Here is a 19,481-nt window from a genome sequence, read left to right as displayed (position 1 = left end):
AGAAATTCAATGAGTCTAAGCTGTAGATCACAGACTTGTCAGAGTGAAAAGATAAAATTATGATCAAGAACTTCAACTATCCAGCTATCCAAGGTAGTTCTCTCATTGCTCAAAACTAAATGGCAAATAAATTATTGATTTGACTTAGTCAAATCTATCTAGCTTCTACTTGATAACCTTCAAAGGTAGGATATTCAACATAACTTGAGGCAGCCCACTCTATTTTTGGTCATTTCAAATCTGGCCCAGGCAAGGGCATTCATAACAATTTTTGTTGTCTTGAGCCTGTTTTAAAAAAGAAAAAAAAAAAACATTTTTGGTTTGAATTATTGCTTCAGAGGAAGACAGTTCCTATTTATATCAGCATTGTACCTGTTTAACCTTAAGTCAGTTTCTCATAGAACCAAGTTAGCAATGTGAACTGGATGCATGTGTGTGGGGGGCGGGGTATGCGTGTGTATGCATGCATGTGCGAGTGTGCATGTGCAAATGCACATGCCAAAGTTGGAGGAGATGGAAGAGATTATACACAACTCAGAATAGGCACAGGAAATCAGTGAATGCTAATTAATGAAAGAGTTATACCCAGTTCTCTGACATAGTGTATTGAAGTTGGTGGTATTTTATGAGATAATAGAAAGGTAAAGTGTGGTGTGGATCTTGACATTTCTTCATATTTTATTTTCAAATCTTGGTGAGCATTTACATATCACTTTGTTAATTAAAAGGAATCTTAGGAGTTGTAGAAGCAATCACAGTTGACCTTGACAGTATACATCTTCTTTTGACAGACTAGGAATAGCCACTCAGGACACACAGGTGAATTAATTTTTCCTTAATACATAGATGGCCTCCTCATCCACTAGCTTGGCAAACGAGTTTTTCTGATCTCAATTAAATAAGACGATGAGGAATAACCAGTTAAAACAAAGCTTCTGAAATTGTTCTGAGACTCTGACCTGGACAAAAAGATAAAACCATGAAAAGAAACAATATCTTACAAATCTAGAAATATGAAGGAAAGAATTTTGTAGGGAATAGGTACGTTCATTGCGCCGCGACTCATCATGGACAATCTACCTGAATATTTCAATAACTGCAGCTTCTGAGGTTTTCTTATTGGACAAAAAAAGCTCTCCCAAACAAAAATAAAACAAAAACAAACCAAAAAGCAAAAAAAAAAACCCCAAAAACATATAGATAATTATCAGAAATTTTTTAAATTCAATTTTTTTCAATTTTAGAATAGGAAATTATTATTATTATTAGTAGTAGTATTAGGACTTATACCATTAATTCTATTGATTCTAGGCCCCTAACCACATTCCTAGCCATCCTTATTATAAATGAATAAAACGGGGGGGGGGGGGGGGGGGGGGGGGGGCGGAGCCAAGATGGCGGCTGGTAAGCACGGACTAGAGTGAGCTCCATACCCGAGTCCCTCCAAAACCTATAAAAAATGGCTCTGAACCAATTCTAGAATGGCAGAACCCACAGAACAGCAGAGGGAAGCAGGGCTCCAGCCCAGGACAGCCTGGATGGTTTCTGGGTGAGGTCTATCCCGCACGGAGCTGGGAGCTGGGAACGGAGTGGAGCAGAGCCCAGCCTGAGCGACTTGGACCATCCAGACAAGAAGCCGGGCGGAGGGGGCCCTAGCGCCCTGATTCAGTGAGCTGCGGCAGTTGCCAGACCCCTCGACCCACAAACACCAAAGACTGCAGAGAAGGTTAGTGGGAAAAGCTGCGGGAGTGGAAGGAGTTCACGGTTTGGCTTCCAGCCCCGGGGGCAGCGGAGGTGGGGCAGCTACGGCTGCTGCTGCTTCCGGCTCCAGGCCCACCTGGTGGGAGGAATTAAGTGGCAGATCAGAGCAGGGGTGCACAGCCTGCCGAAGATCTGAGCCCAGTTCGGGTTGGGGGTCCTTGGGGAAGGAGCAGTGCTGGTGCGGCAGAGCTGGCACCTCCCCCCCAAACGTGGAACATAGAACTCTGTAGTCTACAAGCAGTCATACCCCACTGAAAAACTCAAAGGTCAAGTTAGTTGGCTGGGATTATGGCCAGGCAGCGAAAACGCACCGAGACTCAGTCTCAGACTCTGCATTCTTTCTTTGCTGACAAAGAAGACCAAAACATACAGACAGAAGAAATTAATAAAGTCAAAGAGCCTACAACAGAAACCTCCAAGAAAAACATGAACTGGTCCCAGGCCATGGAAGAGCTCAAAAAGGATTTGGAAAAGCAAGTTAGAGAAGTAGAGGAAAAATTGGGAAGAGAAATGAGAAGGATGCGAGAAAACCATGAAAAATAAGTCAATGACTTGCTGAAGGAGACCCAAAAAAATACTGAAAAATACACTGAAGAAAACAACACCTTAAAAAACAGATTAACTCAAATGGCAAAAGAGCTCCAAAAAGCCAATGAGGAGAAGAATGCCTTGAAAGGCAGAATTAGCCAAATGGAAAAGGAGGTCCAAGAGACCACTGAAGAAAATACTACCTTAAAAATTAGATTGGAGCAAGTGGAAGCTAGTGACTTTATGAGAAACCAGGATATTATAAAACAGAACCAAAGGAATGAAAAAATGGAAGACAATGTGAAATATCTCCTTGGAAAAACCACTGACCTGGAAAATAGATCCAGGAGAGATAATTTAAAAATTATTGGACTACCTGAAAGCCATGATCAAAAAAAGAGCCTAGATATCATCTTTCAAGAAATTATGAAGGAGAACTGCCCTGATATTCTAGAGCCACGGGGCAAAATAGAAATTGAAAGAATCCATCGATCGCCTCCTCAAATAGATCCAAAAAAGAAATCTCCTAGGAATATTGTTGCCAAATTCCAGAGCTCCCAGATCAAGGAGAAAATACTGCAAGCAGCCAGAAAGAAACAATTTGAGTATTGTGGAAACCCAATCAGAATAACCCAAGATCTGGCAGCTTCTACATTAAGAGATCGAAGGGCTTGGAATGCGATATTCCGGAGGTCAATGGAGCTATGATTAAAACCTAGAATCACCTACCCAGCAAAACTGAGTATCATGCTCCAAGGCAAAATATGGATTTTCAATAAAATAGAGGACTTTCAAGCTTTCTCAGTGAAAAGACCAGAACTGAATAGAAAATTTGACTTTCAAACATAAGAATCAAGAGAAGTATGAAAAGGTAATCAAGAAAAAGAAATTGCAAGGGACTTACTAAAGTTGAACTGTTTTGTTTACATTCCTACATGGAAAGAGGACATGGATGATTCATGAGACCTCAGTATTAGGGTAGCTGAAGGGAATATGCATATATATATATATATGTTTATGTATATATATAAGTGAATGTGTATGTATGTATATATCTATGTGTATATATATGTGTGACACAGGGTGAGTTGAAGATGAAGGGAAGATATCTAAAAGAAATAAAATGAAATTAAGGGATGAGAGAGCATCATACTGAGAGAGGGAGATAGGGAGAGATAGAATGGGGTGGATTATCTTGCATAAAGGTGGCAAGAGGAAGCAGTTCTGTGGGAGGAGGGGAGAGGGCAGGTGAGGGGGGAATGAGTGAACCTTGCCCCCATCAGATTTGGCCTGAGGAGGGAATACCATACATACTCAGTTGTGTATCTTACCCCACAGGAAAGAAGAGGGAAGAAGAAAAAAATATAAAAGGGGGGGGATGATGGAGGGGAGGGCAGGTGGGGGTGAAGGTAATCAAAAACAAACACTTTGGAAAGGGGACAGGGTCAAGGGAGAAAATTCAATAAAGTGGGATGGGTTGGGAAGGAGCAAAATGTAGTTAGTCTTTCACAACATGAGTATTATGGAAGGGTTATACATAATGATACACATGTGGCCTAGGTTAAATTGCTCGACTTCTTAGGGAGGGTGGGTGGGAAGGGAAGAGGGGAGAGAATTTGGAACTCAAAGTTTTAAAATCAGATGTTCAAAAACAAAAAAAAAAGTTTTTGCATGCAATTAAAAAATAAGATACACAGGCAATGGGGCGTAGAAATTTATCTTGCCCTACAAGAAAGGAAGGGAAAAGGAGATGAGAGGGGAGGGGGGTGATAGAGGGGAGGGCTGAATGTGGAACAGGGCAACCAGAATATACGCCATCTTGGAGTCGGGGGGGAGGGTAGAAATGGGGAGAAAATTTGTAATTCAAAGTATTGTGAAAATCAATGCTGAAATCTAAATATGTCAAATAAATAAATTTAAATTAAAAAAAATTATGCAAAGGATTGAAATATAGATGGTTAGGGTCAACAAAACGTAAGACAAAATAAAACTAATTAAAGTATCAAATGCACAAACAGGAAAAAAAAATGAATAAAACATTAAAGGAAGAACAATAGTGAAGTAAAACTTTAGAAAATGGCAGTATAAATGCATTCTAAGTGCTATAACTTCTGATTGAACTTATTAAAATCAATACAACTTAAAACCTAGAATAACACTATTTAAGTTGTCACTACATAAGTACATTTAAATCTCATTAATTTGGACTTCCTACTAATCTAGAATTCATGAAAATCTGTATCAAAACTGAGCTGTTTATTCTCTGGTTTCCCTTTATAATGATGTTCAACAAGCTACTTAGCTGAGCTTGTGGCTAAAAAGGCTGTCACTATATTGATGCAAAATCTAATTCATTTATGTGCCCTGAGTATCCCATCAGGATTAATAGTAGTTTTCTTGACTGCCACTACTAGGCTTCAGCATTTATACTCTTTATCTCTCTATCTCTCTTAATCTATCTATGTATTTGTTCATTGATTTATTCACTTATCTATCTATCTATCTATTGTTGCTTCTAATAATCAGGAAATAGAAAAATATTCCTGTATCTTTTCTAAGAAAATGGGGTTATGAAGAGTCAAACACAACTGAAATGACTAAACAACAACCAAAATAATCTTGTTAATAATATTAATAAAAAAGGTTGCAAAATCATAATGGAAACATAGGCAGGGGGTGAGCGAAAGAACTCTAAATCCATTGGTTTAGAGAACTCCCACTGTGCATAGTCCTTCTACTAATTCACATCCGCAATTTACAATCTTAGAAAGAAGTCTGAGGTAACTAATAGGTTAAACAACTTGCTCATGGACACAAAAACAGTGAGTATCACAGTCAGGTCTTGAGTCTAGGTCTTCCTCACATGACAGCTAACAATTACACCAGGCTGCCACTTAAAGATGAGCAGTAGAACAATGTAAATATATGTCTTGCATAACGGAACAAGTATTTCCTGGCACTTTAGAAGCATTTTTGTATACAATTTGCACGCTATTAAAATAATTCTCCTTCATGTATTAGATAAGTCTCCTAAAATGCTCAGTGAGGTGATGCATTCAATCTTGTTCAACTAGCTTCATTGCCTAATAAAAACCTATTTCTTTAACTATATACTAAAAGTCATTTCGGTCTACCTTCCTCCTTTCTACTGCTACCATTATTCCAAAGCCATAAGTGTATGTTTCATTAAAATAACAAATTCAGCTTTTTTGCATTTGCCAAAAAAGAAAAAAAACTAAAGGGTGTTCACCTTATAGGGAACAACTAAACAAATTGTGATTCATAAATATAATGTAATGCTATTACTCCATAAGAAATAATGAAATGCACCTTTTCAAAGGAAGCTTGGAACACATCTGTAAACAAATGGACCAATATATTAAATGATAACTATATATATATATATATGTGTGTGTGTGTGTGTGTGTGTGTGTGTGTGTGTGTGTGTAATATATCTAAAAGATTTCCACAATTCTAATGAATCTGATGATAAATTATCCTAAAAGAATGAAAATCAAACATATCATTTACCTCCTGATATGGAGGTGATAAACAAATGCAGAAAGAAATGTATTTCTAGACACAGTACATATGAGAATTTGCTTTTTCAGACTACATAGATATGTTTCAGAATTTAACTTTTTAAAAAAAGCTCAATGGGAGAGAAGCAGAGGAGTGAACAGATATATCTTTAAAAATTTTAGTTGAACAACAAATCATAAGCATTTAAAAATGAATTGTTCTCCTTTATATGTGTTTATATAATTTTGAAATTGTACTTTCTTCAAAATGGAAAATTTACTTTTGCAGAATCATAAGGTAAGCACTAAATAGTCCTATAAATCATTGTACTGTAATGACAGGAGAGAGTTCCATTTTACATGCATCCTGACAGCATTTCAGTTTGATGCTATAATTCACAACACTTAAAAAAACACCAACTTCATACAAGTATAAGCTCTTGGAACAACTGTACACCAAGGTTATTGTACATTAGGTGGGATGATGTGATGGAATCATTGTGACTAGAATCATTTGTCTTCATCAAAAAGTATGCATGTGCTATCTCTAGTTTTTATACATAATCTGTACAGTAATTTTAATCGTTACAAATAGGGATTCTTGCCTTCATTTCTAGTACATGCTCTAGTGCCAGTGTGTACAGTATTTGCTAAAGTTTGTTGATTGACTAACCACCCTGTATGTCACATGAAAATAATATGAAGGTTTATTATAATAATTCACAATTGTTCCCAGACTATCTAAGGAAAGAAGAAACTCTAAGAAATAACTTTTAAAACCATAATATTCTTTAGTATATTATGAAAATAAAAAAAACTTCTATGTATATGGTTCATTCCTTTTTTTGATATACACACATTAATAGAAGTTACTAACATTTTGGTAGAGGAAAACAGACCCTAAAAGCTGAAACCAAATAATTTAAACAGATGGAATGGCATTTTTACAAACTGAAATACCTAGAAATTAAAGGAATATCTAGAAAAGAAGGGAGATAGGGCACAATTACAATTTACAACATATGACTGGTATGGGTGCTAATGCTAGCACTTCAGTAGTGGGTGAAGATGGAAAACATCTGTCTCTTTCACACTCCCTATGATATAGTCTCCTGGGGTGTATGACTCAGCCACTTTGAGCTAAGTGGTTCCCCTTAGCAAATTTCTCAAGCAAAAACTGAACTTGTTGAGGAATAATTGTAAAAGGGGGGAAAAGAAACAATAAAAATTTTATACTTTGCTCCATCCCTGCAGGATGTCATAAAGTAAAGGTCTCGCTGATTTGGCCCACTATGAAATATGTGGGGGGGAACACTATCTTTGAAAGAAAAATTATCCTTACTTTTTAGATATATTGTAGAATGGAAGGTGATGCTGCTTCATAAAATTTTATATGGAACTGAACAGCTTGTATAAATTTATTAAAAAAAGAAAAACCTGAGATTAAAATGAAGGAATATCACTGCAATTTCAAAAATTCCCAAAATAAACAAGTGTTGTAGAAACTTTGAAGATAGTAGAAAAATACTTTTATAAATCTACATATTAATATCATCAGCCAGCATCATGAAGGAGAATTTGTTGAGAGTACTGAGGGTAAGAGACACTAATTAAGGGTTTTTTTTTGTTGTTGTTAGATGCCTCTTGGTCAGTTGCAATCCTCGTCTTTAAGATCATTGCTTTTGCTTCATAGGAGAACTAACGCAGACAGACCCATGTTCAAACCTGACTTCTGATTCTTACTATCTATATGATCATAGACAAGTTGCTTAACCTGTCTGAGAATTAGTTTAATAATCTGTAAACTTGGGGTAACAATACATGGAACATCCATAACACAGGCTTATGGTGATGCTTAAATGAAATACTATAGGTAAAGCATTTTGCATACAATCAACTAGCACATAAATATCTATTACAGAGTGGTAGGTGATGCTGCTTCATAAAATTTTTATATGGAATTGAACAGCTTGTATGAATTTGGTTAAAAAAAAGCTGACAGATTCAAAGGAAGGAATAGCACTGCAATTTCAAAAAGTCCCAAAGTAAACAAAGGTTTTAAAAGGTTTGAAGATAGTCAAAAAATACCTTTATAAATCTAGATATGAACATCATCAGCTAGCATCATCAAGCAAAATTTATTGAGTGTAAAATCAACTAGAACATAAATATCTATTATTGTTATTATTATTAACATAATATATGCTTAACATAAAAAGTAAGCTATTTCAAAAGTCCAAATGTTTCACGGTAAGAAATATTAAGTCTGACCACACCAAACCAAAAGACAAAATAAGAGCTAGAGCAGGTTTAGCACAAAATTCCAATTAAAAACTCTAAATTTGGAGAGATAAGTAAACAAAAAAGAATCATCCAGCATAAAAGAAATCATCTAGAAATCTGCAAAAGAAGAAGAGAATAACTCCATAAAAACTTCAAGCAGAAATATGAAAAAAAATGGTTTCCTTAAAAGATTACATAAATAATTAAATAAAATTTAAAAAAAATAAAATTAAAGCTCTTGAGAAAAATATTTGGAAAGAAATAAGTATCTCAGAAGAAAAAATAGAAAATCATACCCAGGAAATGGAATCCCCCACAAAACTAAAATAGTACAAACAAATCAATGATTCTACAAGACAGAGAGAAAAGTTAGAACACAAATGAAAAAAAAAAATAGAAGAAAATATAAGATATTTGATAGAAAACCTGACCTGAAAAACAGGTCAAGTTGAGATAATTTAAGAAATGTCAGATTCCAAAAAACTCCATGAATTTTAAAAAGGAAAGAAAAATCTGAGCCTTACATTTTATAAATTATAAATGAAAATTTCCCAGATATATTGAAACCAGAAGACTAAATGATGACAAAGAATCTAGAAAACACCTCCTTAAAGAAATCCAAAGTGATAACTTGCAGGTTTTTTTAGCTGAAATCAGGAATTCCCATTTTATTTTTTTTCATTTTTTAAATTTCTTTTTTATTACTTAAGATTTTTAGTTTTCAACATTGATTTCCACAAGATTTTGAGTTACAAATTTTCTCCCCACTTCTACCCTCCCCCACCCCAACATGGCATATGTTTTGATTGTGCATTTCCCCAGTCTGCCCTCCCTTCTGTCACCCAACTGCCTCCCCATCCCCTTTCCTCTTACTTTCTTGTAGATCAAAATATATTTGTATACCCCATCGCCTGCATATCTTATTTCCCAGTTGCATGTAAAAACAACTTTTTTTGAGCAATAGTTTTTAGAACTTTGAGTTCCAAATTTTCTCCCTTCTTCCCTCACCACCTACACTCCTTGAGAAGGCAAGCAATTCAACATAGGCCACATATGTATCATGAGGCAAAACACTTTCATAATAGTCATATTGTGAAAAAATAACTATATTTCCTTCCTTCCTGTCCTGTCCCCCTTTATTCAATTTGCTCCCTTGACCCTGTCAATTTTCAAAAGTGTTTGCTTTTGATTACCTCCTGTCCCAATCTTCCTGCCTTCTATCAACCCCCCCCTCTTGTCCTCTCCACCCCCCTCCCCCACTTTCTAGTAGGGTAAGACACAGAAATTCCCATTTAAAACAATGCTATTAACCATAACAACAACATAGTGTAAATATCTAGAAAGTAGCAGTTCCAGTATTTGATAGGGCCATAAGAAATGAGTGTATTTTCAGAACATTAATCCAAGGTGTCAAATAAGAAAACCAGTGGTCCTGTGGGTGGACTGATTCTGCTCTGAGGTTATTGGGTAGCTAGGTAGCTCACAGGATAGAGTGCTGGACTTGGAGTCAGGAAGACTTGAATTCAGATCCAGCGTCAGATACTAGCTGTGTGACAAGTCACTTCACCCTGTTTGCCTCAGTTTCCTCATCTGTAAAATGAGGTGGAGAAGGAAATGGTAAAAAACTATAGTGTCTTTGCTAAGAAAACCTGAATAGGGTCACAAAGACCAAAACAATTGAGAGTATTAACAGGAAAAAGAAAAATGAGGTTAAATGGAGTAGATGACACCTGGAAAGCAAGGACTTGCATGAGCTCCCCACCATGTACCTCCAAAAACCTATAAATATGGCTTGGAACAAATTCTAGAACTGCAGAACCCACAAAATAGCAGAGGGAAGCAGGGATCCAGCCCAGGACAGCCTGGATGGTCGCTGGATGTGATCTATCATGCATGGAGCAGAGGGGAGCAAAGCTCAATGTGGGAGGCAGCAGGACCAACCACACCAGGAGCTGGGCAAGACAGGCCCTAGCACCCTGAATCACTGAGCTGTGGCAGTTACCAGACTTCTCAACCCACAAAAAACAAAGACAACAGAGAAGATTAGTGGGAAAAGCTGCGGGGGACAGAGTTCGTGGTTCGGCCACTGCCCCAGGGGCAGCGGGGGAGGTGCAGCTACAGAACTACAGCTGCAGTTACTTCCGGCCCCAGGCCTACATGGTGGGAGGAATTAAGTGGCAGATCAGAGCAGGAGTGCAGAGTCTGCTGAAGATTTGCGTCAGGTCTGGGTTGGTGGTTCTTGAGGAAGGAGGAGTGCTGGAGTGGCAGAGCTGGCTGTATAGAAATAGATCTAAAATCAACGGTGCATCCCCTCAAGCTTGGAACAATCTACTCTTTGCTCTACAAGCAGTCATACCCCAACGAAAAACTCAAGGATCAAGAAAGTTGGCTGGGAACATGGCCAGGCAGTGAAAACACACCCAGATTCAGTCTTTGGAATCCTTCTTTGGTGAAAAAGAAAACCAAAACATACAGCCTAAAGAAGTCAACAAAGTGCAAGAGACTACACCAAAACCCTCCAAGAAAAACATGAACTGGTCTCAGGCCATGGAAGAGCTCAAAAAGGAGTTGGAAAAGCAAGTTAGAGAACTAGAGGAAAAATTGGGATGAGAAATGAGAATGATGCAAGAAAACCATGAAACACAAGTCAATGACTTGCTAAAGGAGACTCAAAAAAATACTGAAAAAAATATTGAGGAAAACCACACTTTAAAAAATAGACTAACTCAAATGGCAAAAGAGCTCCAAAAAGCCAATAAGTAGAAGAATGCCTTGAAAGGCAGAATTAGCCAAATGGAAATGCAGGTCCAAAAGACCACTGAAGAAAATACTACCTTAAAAAAGAGATTGGAGCAAGTAGAAGCTAGTGACTTTATGGGAACACAACATAGTATAAAACAGAACCAAAGAAATGAAAAAATGGAAGACAATGTCAAATATCTCATTGGAAAAACCACTGACCTGGAGAATAGATCCAGGAGAGATAATTTAAAAATTACTGGACTACCTGAAAGACATGATAGAAAAAAGAGCCTAGATATCATCTTTCAAGAAATTATCAAGGAGAATTGCTCTGATATTCTAGAGCCAGAGGGTAATCCACAGATTGCCTCCTCAAATAGATCCCAAAAAGAAAACTCTAAGGAACATTGTCACCAAACTCCAGAGCTCCCAAGTCAAGGAGAAAATACAGCAAGCAGCCAGAAAGAAACAATTTGAATATTGTGGAAAAATAACCAGGATAACACACATTAAGGGACCAAAGGGCTTGGAATATGATATTCCAGAGGTCAATGGAGCTAGGATTAAAGCCAAGAATCACCTACCCAGCAAAACTGAGTATCATGCACCAAGGCAAAACATGGATTTTCAAAAAAATAGAGGACTTTCAAGCTTTCTCGGTGAAAAGACCAGAGCTGAATAGAAAATTTGATTTTCAAACACACCAATCAAGAGAAGCATGGAAAGGTAAACAAGAAAGAGAAATCATAAGGGACTTACCAAAGTTGAACTGTTTTGTTTACATTCCTACATGGAAAGATGATGTATATGATTCATGAGACCTCAATATCATAGTAGCTGAAAGGAATATGCATATATATATGTATATGTATATGTGTGTGTGTAAACATATATATACATATGTGTGTCTATGTGTGTATATATGTAGGTATATATACATATATATGTGTATGTATATATATATATATATATATATATATATATATATATATATATACACACACACAAAGGGCACAGGGTGAGTTGGGAGTTGAATATGAAGGGATTATATCTAAAAAAAATAAAATCAATTTAAGGGATAAGAGAGGAATATATTGAGAAAGGGAGAACGGGAGAGATAGAATGGGGTAAATTATCTCACATAAAAGTGGCAAGATAAAGTGGTTCTGTAGGAAGGGAAGAGGGGGCAGGTGACAGGGAATGAGTAAATTTTGCTCTCATCAGATTTGACCTGAGGAGGGAATACCGTACATACTCAATTGGGTATCTTACCCCAGAGGAAAGAAGGAGGAAGAAGGTAAAAAAAGGGGGCACAATAGAAGGGAGGGCAGACACAGAGAAGGTAATAAAAAAACAAACATTTTCGAAAAGGGCCTGGGTCAAGGGAGAAAATTCAATAAAGGGAGATAGGTTAGGAAGGAGCAAAATATAGTTAATCTTTCACAACATGAGTATTGTGGAAGGGTTTTACAGAATGATACGCACGTGGCCTATGTTGAATTGCTCACCTACTTAGGCAGGGTGGGTGGGGAGGGAAGAGGGGAGAGAATTTGGAACTCAAAGTTTTAAAAACAGACATTCAAAAACAACAACAACAACAAAAAGTTTTTTCATGCAACTAGGAAGTAAGATACACAGGCAATGGGGCATAGAAATTTATCTTGCCCTACAACAGAAGAAGGGAGAGGGGGATGGGAGGGGAGTGGGGTGACAGATGGGAGGGCTGACTGGGGAATGGGGCAACCAGAATATATGCCATCTTGGAGTGGGGGGAGGGTAGAAATGGGGGAAAAATTTGTAATTCAAACTTTTGTGAAAATCAATGCTGAAAACTAAATATATTAAATAAATTTTAAAAAAACAACTTAAACAATGAGCCATGGAGGCTTGTACTGGGGCCTATTATCGACCATTCAATGAAATCCAGAGTAATTTGGTTTTAAAGTATTAGCCAAGCAACTCCATTTGGTACACAATGAACTAGTCCAGAGAATTATAGTACTCCTTTTTCCAAATAAGTTATTTTTTTAAATTATTTTTAAAGCCAGTTTTGTTTTTCAGAACTATATTTCAAGAATTCATAAATGAATACCACGCAGGACAAAATGTAAATTGTCACACTTAAAAAAAAAAGAATCTAGTACCCAAACTCCCAAGTGTCTTATGCTTAAGTCCTGTGGACAGAGTACCATCATAATGATATGGTGCCCCAAGTGGAGAGAGAAACCACACGTGGTAAGGGGATGTAGTTGTGTGTTCCTGCTACAAAGGCAGAACAGACTTCACTAGCTATGTCTTCCCCCACCCTTCTCCAAGAGAGATTTATATTCCTGCCAGGTGTTTTTTTTTGGTATAGTAATGCTATTAAGTAACTTTAGCTTTGCAATGTTGTAAGAATCAAGTGAATTAATGTACGTAAAATGCTATGTAAATATCAGATGTCATTATTATTTCCCCGGAAGGCAATTATGAGGAAGTGAACTAGTGTATTAACCAGGTCAGTAAAGAGAAATTTTGTGGTGGTATGTTGACTAACCTTGACACCCAATTGGATATTGGTGGATGTTTGAAGGGAAGAAAAAAAATAGAATGATTGCATGGTTGTTATCTGGCTCCAAACCTGTATACTGTCAATAGATAAAGGGAAGTTAGAAATAAGAGTAGGTTTTAGAAGGGAAAGTCAGTTCTCTTTTAAACATAGTGATTTTGAGATGTCTATGGGACTTTCAAGTGGATCTGTTTAATTGGCAATTGTTCCTCTGATTTTAGAGTGGAGGAAAGAGACAGAAACAGGATATATAGATTTGAAACATGTGCAGAGAGATAATAATTTAGCTGCCAGGGCACCTTGGTGACTCAGTGAATAGAGTTCCAGGCCTGGAGTCAGAAAGAATCATCTTCTTGAGTTCTGATACTGAGTTCAGACACACTATCAGTGTGACCCTTTTTGTCCTAGTTTCCTCACCTATAAAATGATCTGGAGAAGGAATGGCCAACCACTCATGTATCTTTGCCAAGAAAATGCTAAATGAGGTCATAAAGAGTTGAATGCCACTGAAACAACTAAGCAACAACAAAAATAATTGAACATATGAGAGAGCTTGCCATGCAAGTGGATATGGAGAAAGAAAATAAGAAGATGCAAGACAATACTGCCATACATAGGTGTTATGGAAATATCTATGATTACCCTGCAAAGCAGACTAAAGAGGAATGTTTTAGAGAGGCAGCAGAATCAGCAGAGAGAAGGAACAAAGGTAACAAAGTAACAAGAAAAGAAAGTATCTAGAAGGAAGAAAGTATCTCTGCATTGTAAAACATTGCAGAGAGATCAAGAAGGAGAAATCTGAGAAAAATCTATTAGATTATGCAATTAAGAAAACATTAATAATACTAGACATTACAGTTTTGTCAAGTGTTAGGGTCCAAAGCCAGTTTGGGCAGAGTTAATAACGGAGTGGAAGGGAAGCAAGGGGAGACAAGGAATATAATTATTTTTTTCTATGAATTTGGACATGAATAAAAAAAAAAACAATATAGGCTGATAGCTTTAGGTTACAGTAGGGTCAAAGTAAGGTTAGAATAGAGAACATTTCAAACTCCTCTTGCAAACTTTAAAGAAACGTGTAATGTCAAAAATTATTGTTAGGTGTGAAGGTCTATATAAGTAGTGAGTGAGGAAGTATGAGCGTGAGACCATGTTGCCTTTCTGTTATGGTACAAGAACAGTTCTGCTGAAACAGGGAGGAAGCCTTTATGAGAGCTTGAGGATTTTTTCCAACCCTTACATACAAGGATGTTATGAGTCACTTCTAAAATATTTTTGACACATCAATAGAGATAACACAAATACTTTGGATAATATTTAATGGTATATATTTTACAGGTTATTAAATTCTGTTTACCTCTCATGCTTTCATTTTCTTTGAGAGGCTAATTCTGCTAACTTCAAATTGCCAAATTAGCTTACACTATATATTTCATTGGCTTGTGATTTATGTACTCTATTTAGTTCCAATAGGCCTGGATCTGGTTAGCACAAGTTCATGACCCTACAGTAAATGCAGTAGGCAGGAGAAGATGGAAATCTCCTTGTAAGTAGTGAAGGTCGCAGATCTACTATCCTGCCAGTTCTGGTAAGGAAGGAAAAGGTATTTGGACCTTTTGCAGCTGTCTGAAAATTGCATAAATGTCTTTAATATTAATGTTCTTCTCTTACTTTTAGTATTCCTTGGAGAATCTAATATCAGAGGTTAGTTCCTCTGCTTCTATAATGAAACATGGCCTTGTTAAATGTTGTGTAAAATGAAGACTTTTTGCCATTTCTTCTTTGCTGCAGTAAGAATGCAAAATGCAGCAGATTGGCTGGCCTAACCACTTAAGGAACTTTACTCATCTAAAGTGTTTGGAGTGTGAGATTTCCAATTTCATTAAATATAAGACAATGTGACATGAGGGAAAAAGACTGCTAACTGATGAAGTGGATAGAGTACTGGAAATGGAGTCAGAAAGACCTGAGTTGAGTATTTCCTTAAAGACTTAAATAGCTGTGTGACCTAGAGCAAGCTATTTAATCTCTATACAGCCTAAATTTCCTTCTATGTAGAACAGGAATAACACCTAACTCACAGAACTGTTGTGAAGACCAAACGATAAAATGTGTATAAAGTATTTTCTAAACTTTAAAGTGCTATATAGAATAATAAAAAAATTATACAATATTATATAATAGGTATACATATAACATGTGTTATATATAGTACAATATAATAATGACAATGATAATAATAATTGATAATAATAGTAATAATAATAATTATAATTATGCAGAATTTCAGAAGATATGGATTCAACATCTAGTTCTGTCACTACAAGTTTTATATATTGGTGAAGTCATTTTTATTTCTGTTTGAAAGTCATCTTCCCAATTGGTAAAATGAGATAATTAGACTAGATGATGTCTGTAGTCACATAAAATACTAATATTATTTGGTTCTATTGCAAAAAAAATGACAGTGCTTCAAAAATTTTTATCAGTCTTAATTATGGAAGGTGCCAAAATGACAGAATGAAGTGAAGATTGTTTTTCTGAGATCTCCCAATACTCCCCACTATAAAAATTTAACAATCCATCAAACTGAATGGGAAGACAAACAAAAAGTCATAGTGGATATTTTTCCCCATCCTAGATCAAATTAGGAAGAAAAAAAAAGGGAGATCTGCATATGCTGCAGGGATGACTGGCTTGGGGATCAGCGTGGTGGAACCAGATGAGGCCTATGGTGGCATCACTGGCAATGAGCAGCTATGATCGTTGTTGTGTATTGTTCATGCTTGAACAAAATGAACTCACAATGTCAGAGTCAATGTACAGTGTATCTGCCTGTGGATGATGAGATCAATATAAGCATGGAAGGCTCTACCACAGGTTGGGCACAAACACTTGTATGACCATTTGGAAAAGAGATGTCTCTAAATCAGTTCATCTGACATTTCCTTTTTCAACTGCCATAATTATGCTTTTTCATAGAGCACAGTGCCTTCTTTGATATGGACACTCCAATGCTGGACAGTCCTGTGGCAGTCTCCCACGTCCCATCTCCCATGTCTCACAGGTAATACCAGAATTCTTCAGAGAGACCTTGAGAGTGGTCTTTTATCACTTCTTCTGATATCATATGAGCACGTACCTTGTGTGAGTTCTCCATAAAATTGTCTTCCAGGCAAATATTGGTTTGGCATAAGAACAATGTGACCAGCCCATCAGAGTTACATTCTTTGCAGAAGAGTTTGAATACTTGGTAGTTCAGCTTGAGAGAAGACCTCAGTGTCTGGTACCTTCCCTTGCCAGGTGATCTTCAGAATCTTCCAAAGACAATTTAAATGGAATCAGCTGAATTTTCTGGCGTGGTGCTGGTAGATTGTCCAGGTTTCACAAGCATGCAATAATGATGTCAGCACAGCAACTAAATGGTCAATGGCTTCAATATTGATTGATGACGGTCTGTGGAGAACATGATGGAAGTGTTCATCCCATCTTTCCAGGATTATGTCCTCAACCTAATCAGTGTGAATCAATTAGTGCTGAGTAGTTGAGATACACCAAAGTCCTTTAGCCCATAAGTAGCTTTCTGGGCAGTGTAGAAGCACTTTGGATTATTACTGTCAGTGTAAATTTGAATTTAATCTTCCTTTTTATTGACCCAAAAATCCTGCAACTCTCTAAGTTTCACTTCCACTTTACTTTTGGTGGATTTAAATGCTGCCTTTTTAGAGATATATGAATCATCCTGCTGGAAGACCCTGTAGAGTTCTCTTTTTTTATTAGTTTATGAATTTCATCATCAATTTCATCTATTCAATTCTGTGTTTGTGAGTGTTCTGGTCTAAGTGAGTAAATGCAGTGTTATACACCAAATCTCTGAAAGCTGCCCACTCCTTTTCTGTTCCATTATTATCAACAGTGCCATGGCCCAGCTTTTTCCCCAAGTTAGTAACAACTTCACCTACAGAGAAGTGCTCTAATCTGTTAACTTTGAGGCTTCTGGTAGTTGTCCTGCCTTCGGGCTAGAGCTTTGGTTGAATCTAAATGTTTAGCTTGAAGAGAATAAGTTTATGATTGGTCGAGCACTCTGCACTAAACATTAGCTTCATCGCTCTCACGTGCTGTCTGTCTTTTTTCCTTACAAGTTCATAGTCTATTAAATGCTAATATTTGCTTCAAGTGTGTATCCATGAAGTTTTGTTGTTTTCAGGTAAATAGAAGACAGTGTTGGTGATAATCATGAGAAACAGAAGTCTTTAACAATAAGTCGTTGTTGCTGCTGTTTCCAACTCCATTCCTCCCAAGGATTTTCTGCCATGTCTGATATTCTGTACTTACTCTGGCTTTAAAATTATCCAGAACTGCAGGCTTGTCCTCTCTTGCAACACTGATGGTGAGGGTTTCCAGGTCTTCATAAAATTTTTCTTTGACTTCATCAGGGTTCATCTTGGTGGAAATATACACTAATGATAGTGACAGAGCACTTTCCTGCAAATGGCAATCACATTCTATGAGCCTGTCATTTATGCCTTTCGGGAGGCAAGCAAGCTGGTTGACTAGATTTGATTGAGAAAGCTATACCAGCTTCATGGTGCTCATCATGGTAGCCACCCCAGAAAAAATGTGTATCCAGCTCTGACTTTGGTAATCTGGCCTTCATTTACCAGCTTTGTTTCACTCAAGGCTGCTTTGTGGATATGATACTTGCTGAATTCTCTTACAGGAAGAGTTGTTCATCTTTCAAGTCTATTACATTTCTTGTTGTCCATGAGTGTGTTCACATTCCATGTACCACCTTTGCAAAAGTTGTTATACATATCTTTGTGTTTCAACTGCAGGGTGAAATTCCCACCTGTGATGGTGAGCAAGCTATAGTTAGGTAAAGCAGACAATTTTTAGAGTACATTTTTCTAGTTTCTCCCTCATGTCAGGATGTCAGCAGTGTAGTCCTTAAGAAAGCTGCTCAGATCAGTGAGAAGATGACCCTATATCCCAGGGCACCTGTGTGCAAAGTTGTGACTGCATCTGTCAGTGTATCCACAGGTGATGTTTTGTCACTAGTCCATCACTGTAGCACTTTGAGGTGGGTGAAGTAGTAATACAGTAAATAGTAAATAAATACTTAAATAGTATGGGTGATGCCTATTGACTTACATATAAATTGGCTTTAAGAAAGGTAGACTTGTGTGAAGTCATTGGCCTCATTCTATCTTCTAGAGTCATTAGAATCCCATGACAAAACAAAAGTCAAGATGACTGGTAATGGCTCTGCATAACGTTGTCTTCTGTGTGTGACCAAGCTCTAATCACTCCATAATACCTGTTTCACCCATCTTTATGGACTGTTGGAACAAAATGTTCACATTTGCCTATTCTTGTGGTAACTTCTTCACCTTATTCACCCCTAATTCACCAATGAGTTTGAGTCCCAACCATTTACCCTTAACATGGTTCAGCCCATCTCCTAAGATGATTAACTGGGATGTGACCACTATGTGTGCTATACCTTTTTTGGAGCCACAGATGAGAGCTGGTTGGCTGGATGTGCAATTCTAAAAAGGCTCAGAAGCCCTCACTCCATAGGTACTAGTGCTCCCATGAACACCTTGTACAGCCCAGAACCCATGAGGACCATCTAGGGATTGTAAGGGAACTGAATACTTAGTAAGAAAGAGATCCCATTAAACCCTTGTACTGTCACTGAGCATAGGATCAAGTGCTATTTGGCAGCTCTTTCATCTACTAACCAGTTCTAGGTCACAGTTTCATGAAAGAGAAGAGTGGTCACTGTCATGAGGGAACAGAGGCCCTATGTGTATAAGGTCCAAAGTATTGACCAATGACAGACCAATTGACCAATTCAGATTTCTCACTGGATCACACCACTTTGAATGAACCAAAAGTTTACAAGTACCAAATGAACAAAGAATAGAAGTTAATGAAACACAAAATCTAAGTCAAGATATCTTGCCACCATCCCACCCCCTACACTGCAAAAGGTGAGCAAAACACAAATCAAACATAAAGTTCAAAGGCAAGTCTCCATTCCACAAGTCTCTCCTCAATACAGTCCATCTCCAACTCAGTTGTCAAAGCGATCT

Source organism: Trichosurus vulpecula, chromosome 2 (assembly GCF_011100635.1).
Source record: "Trichosurus vulpecula isolate mTriVul1 chromosome 2, mTriVul1.pri, whole genome shotgun sequence".
Taxonomy (NCBI): Eukaryota; Metazoa; Chordata; class Mammalia; order Diprotodontia; family Phalangeridae; genus Trichosurus; species Trichosurus vulpecula.
Note: the sequence above shows the minus strand (reverse complement) of the source record.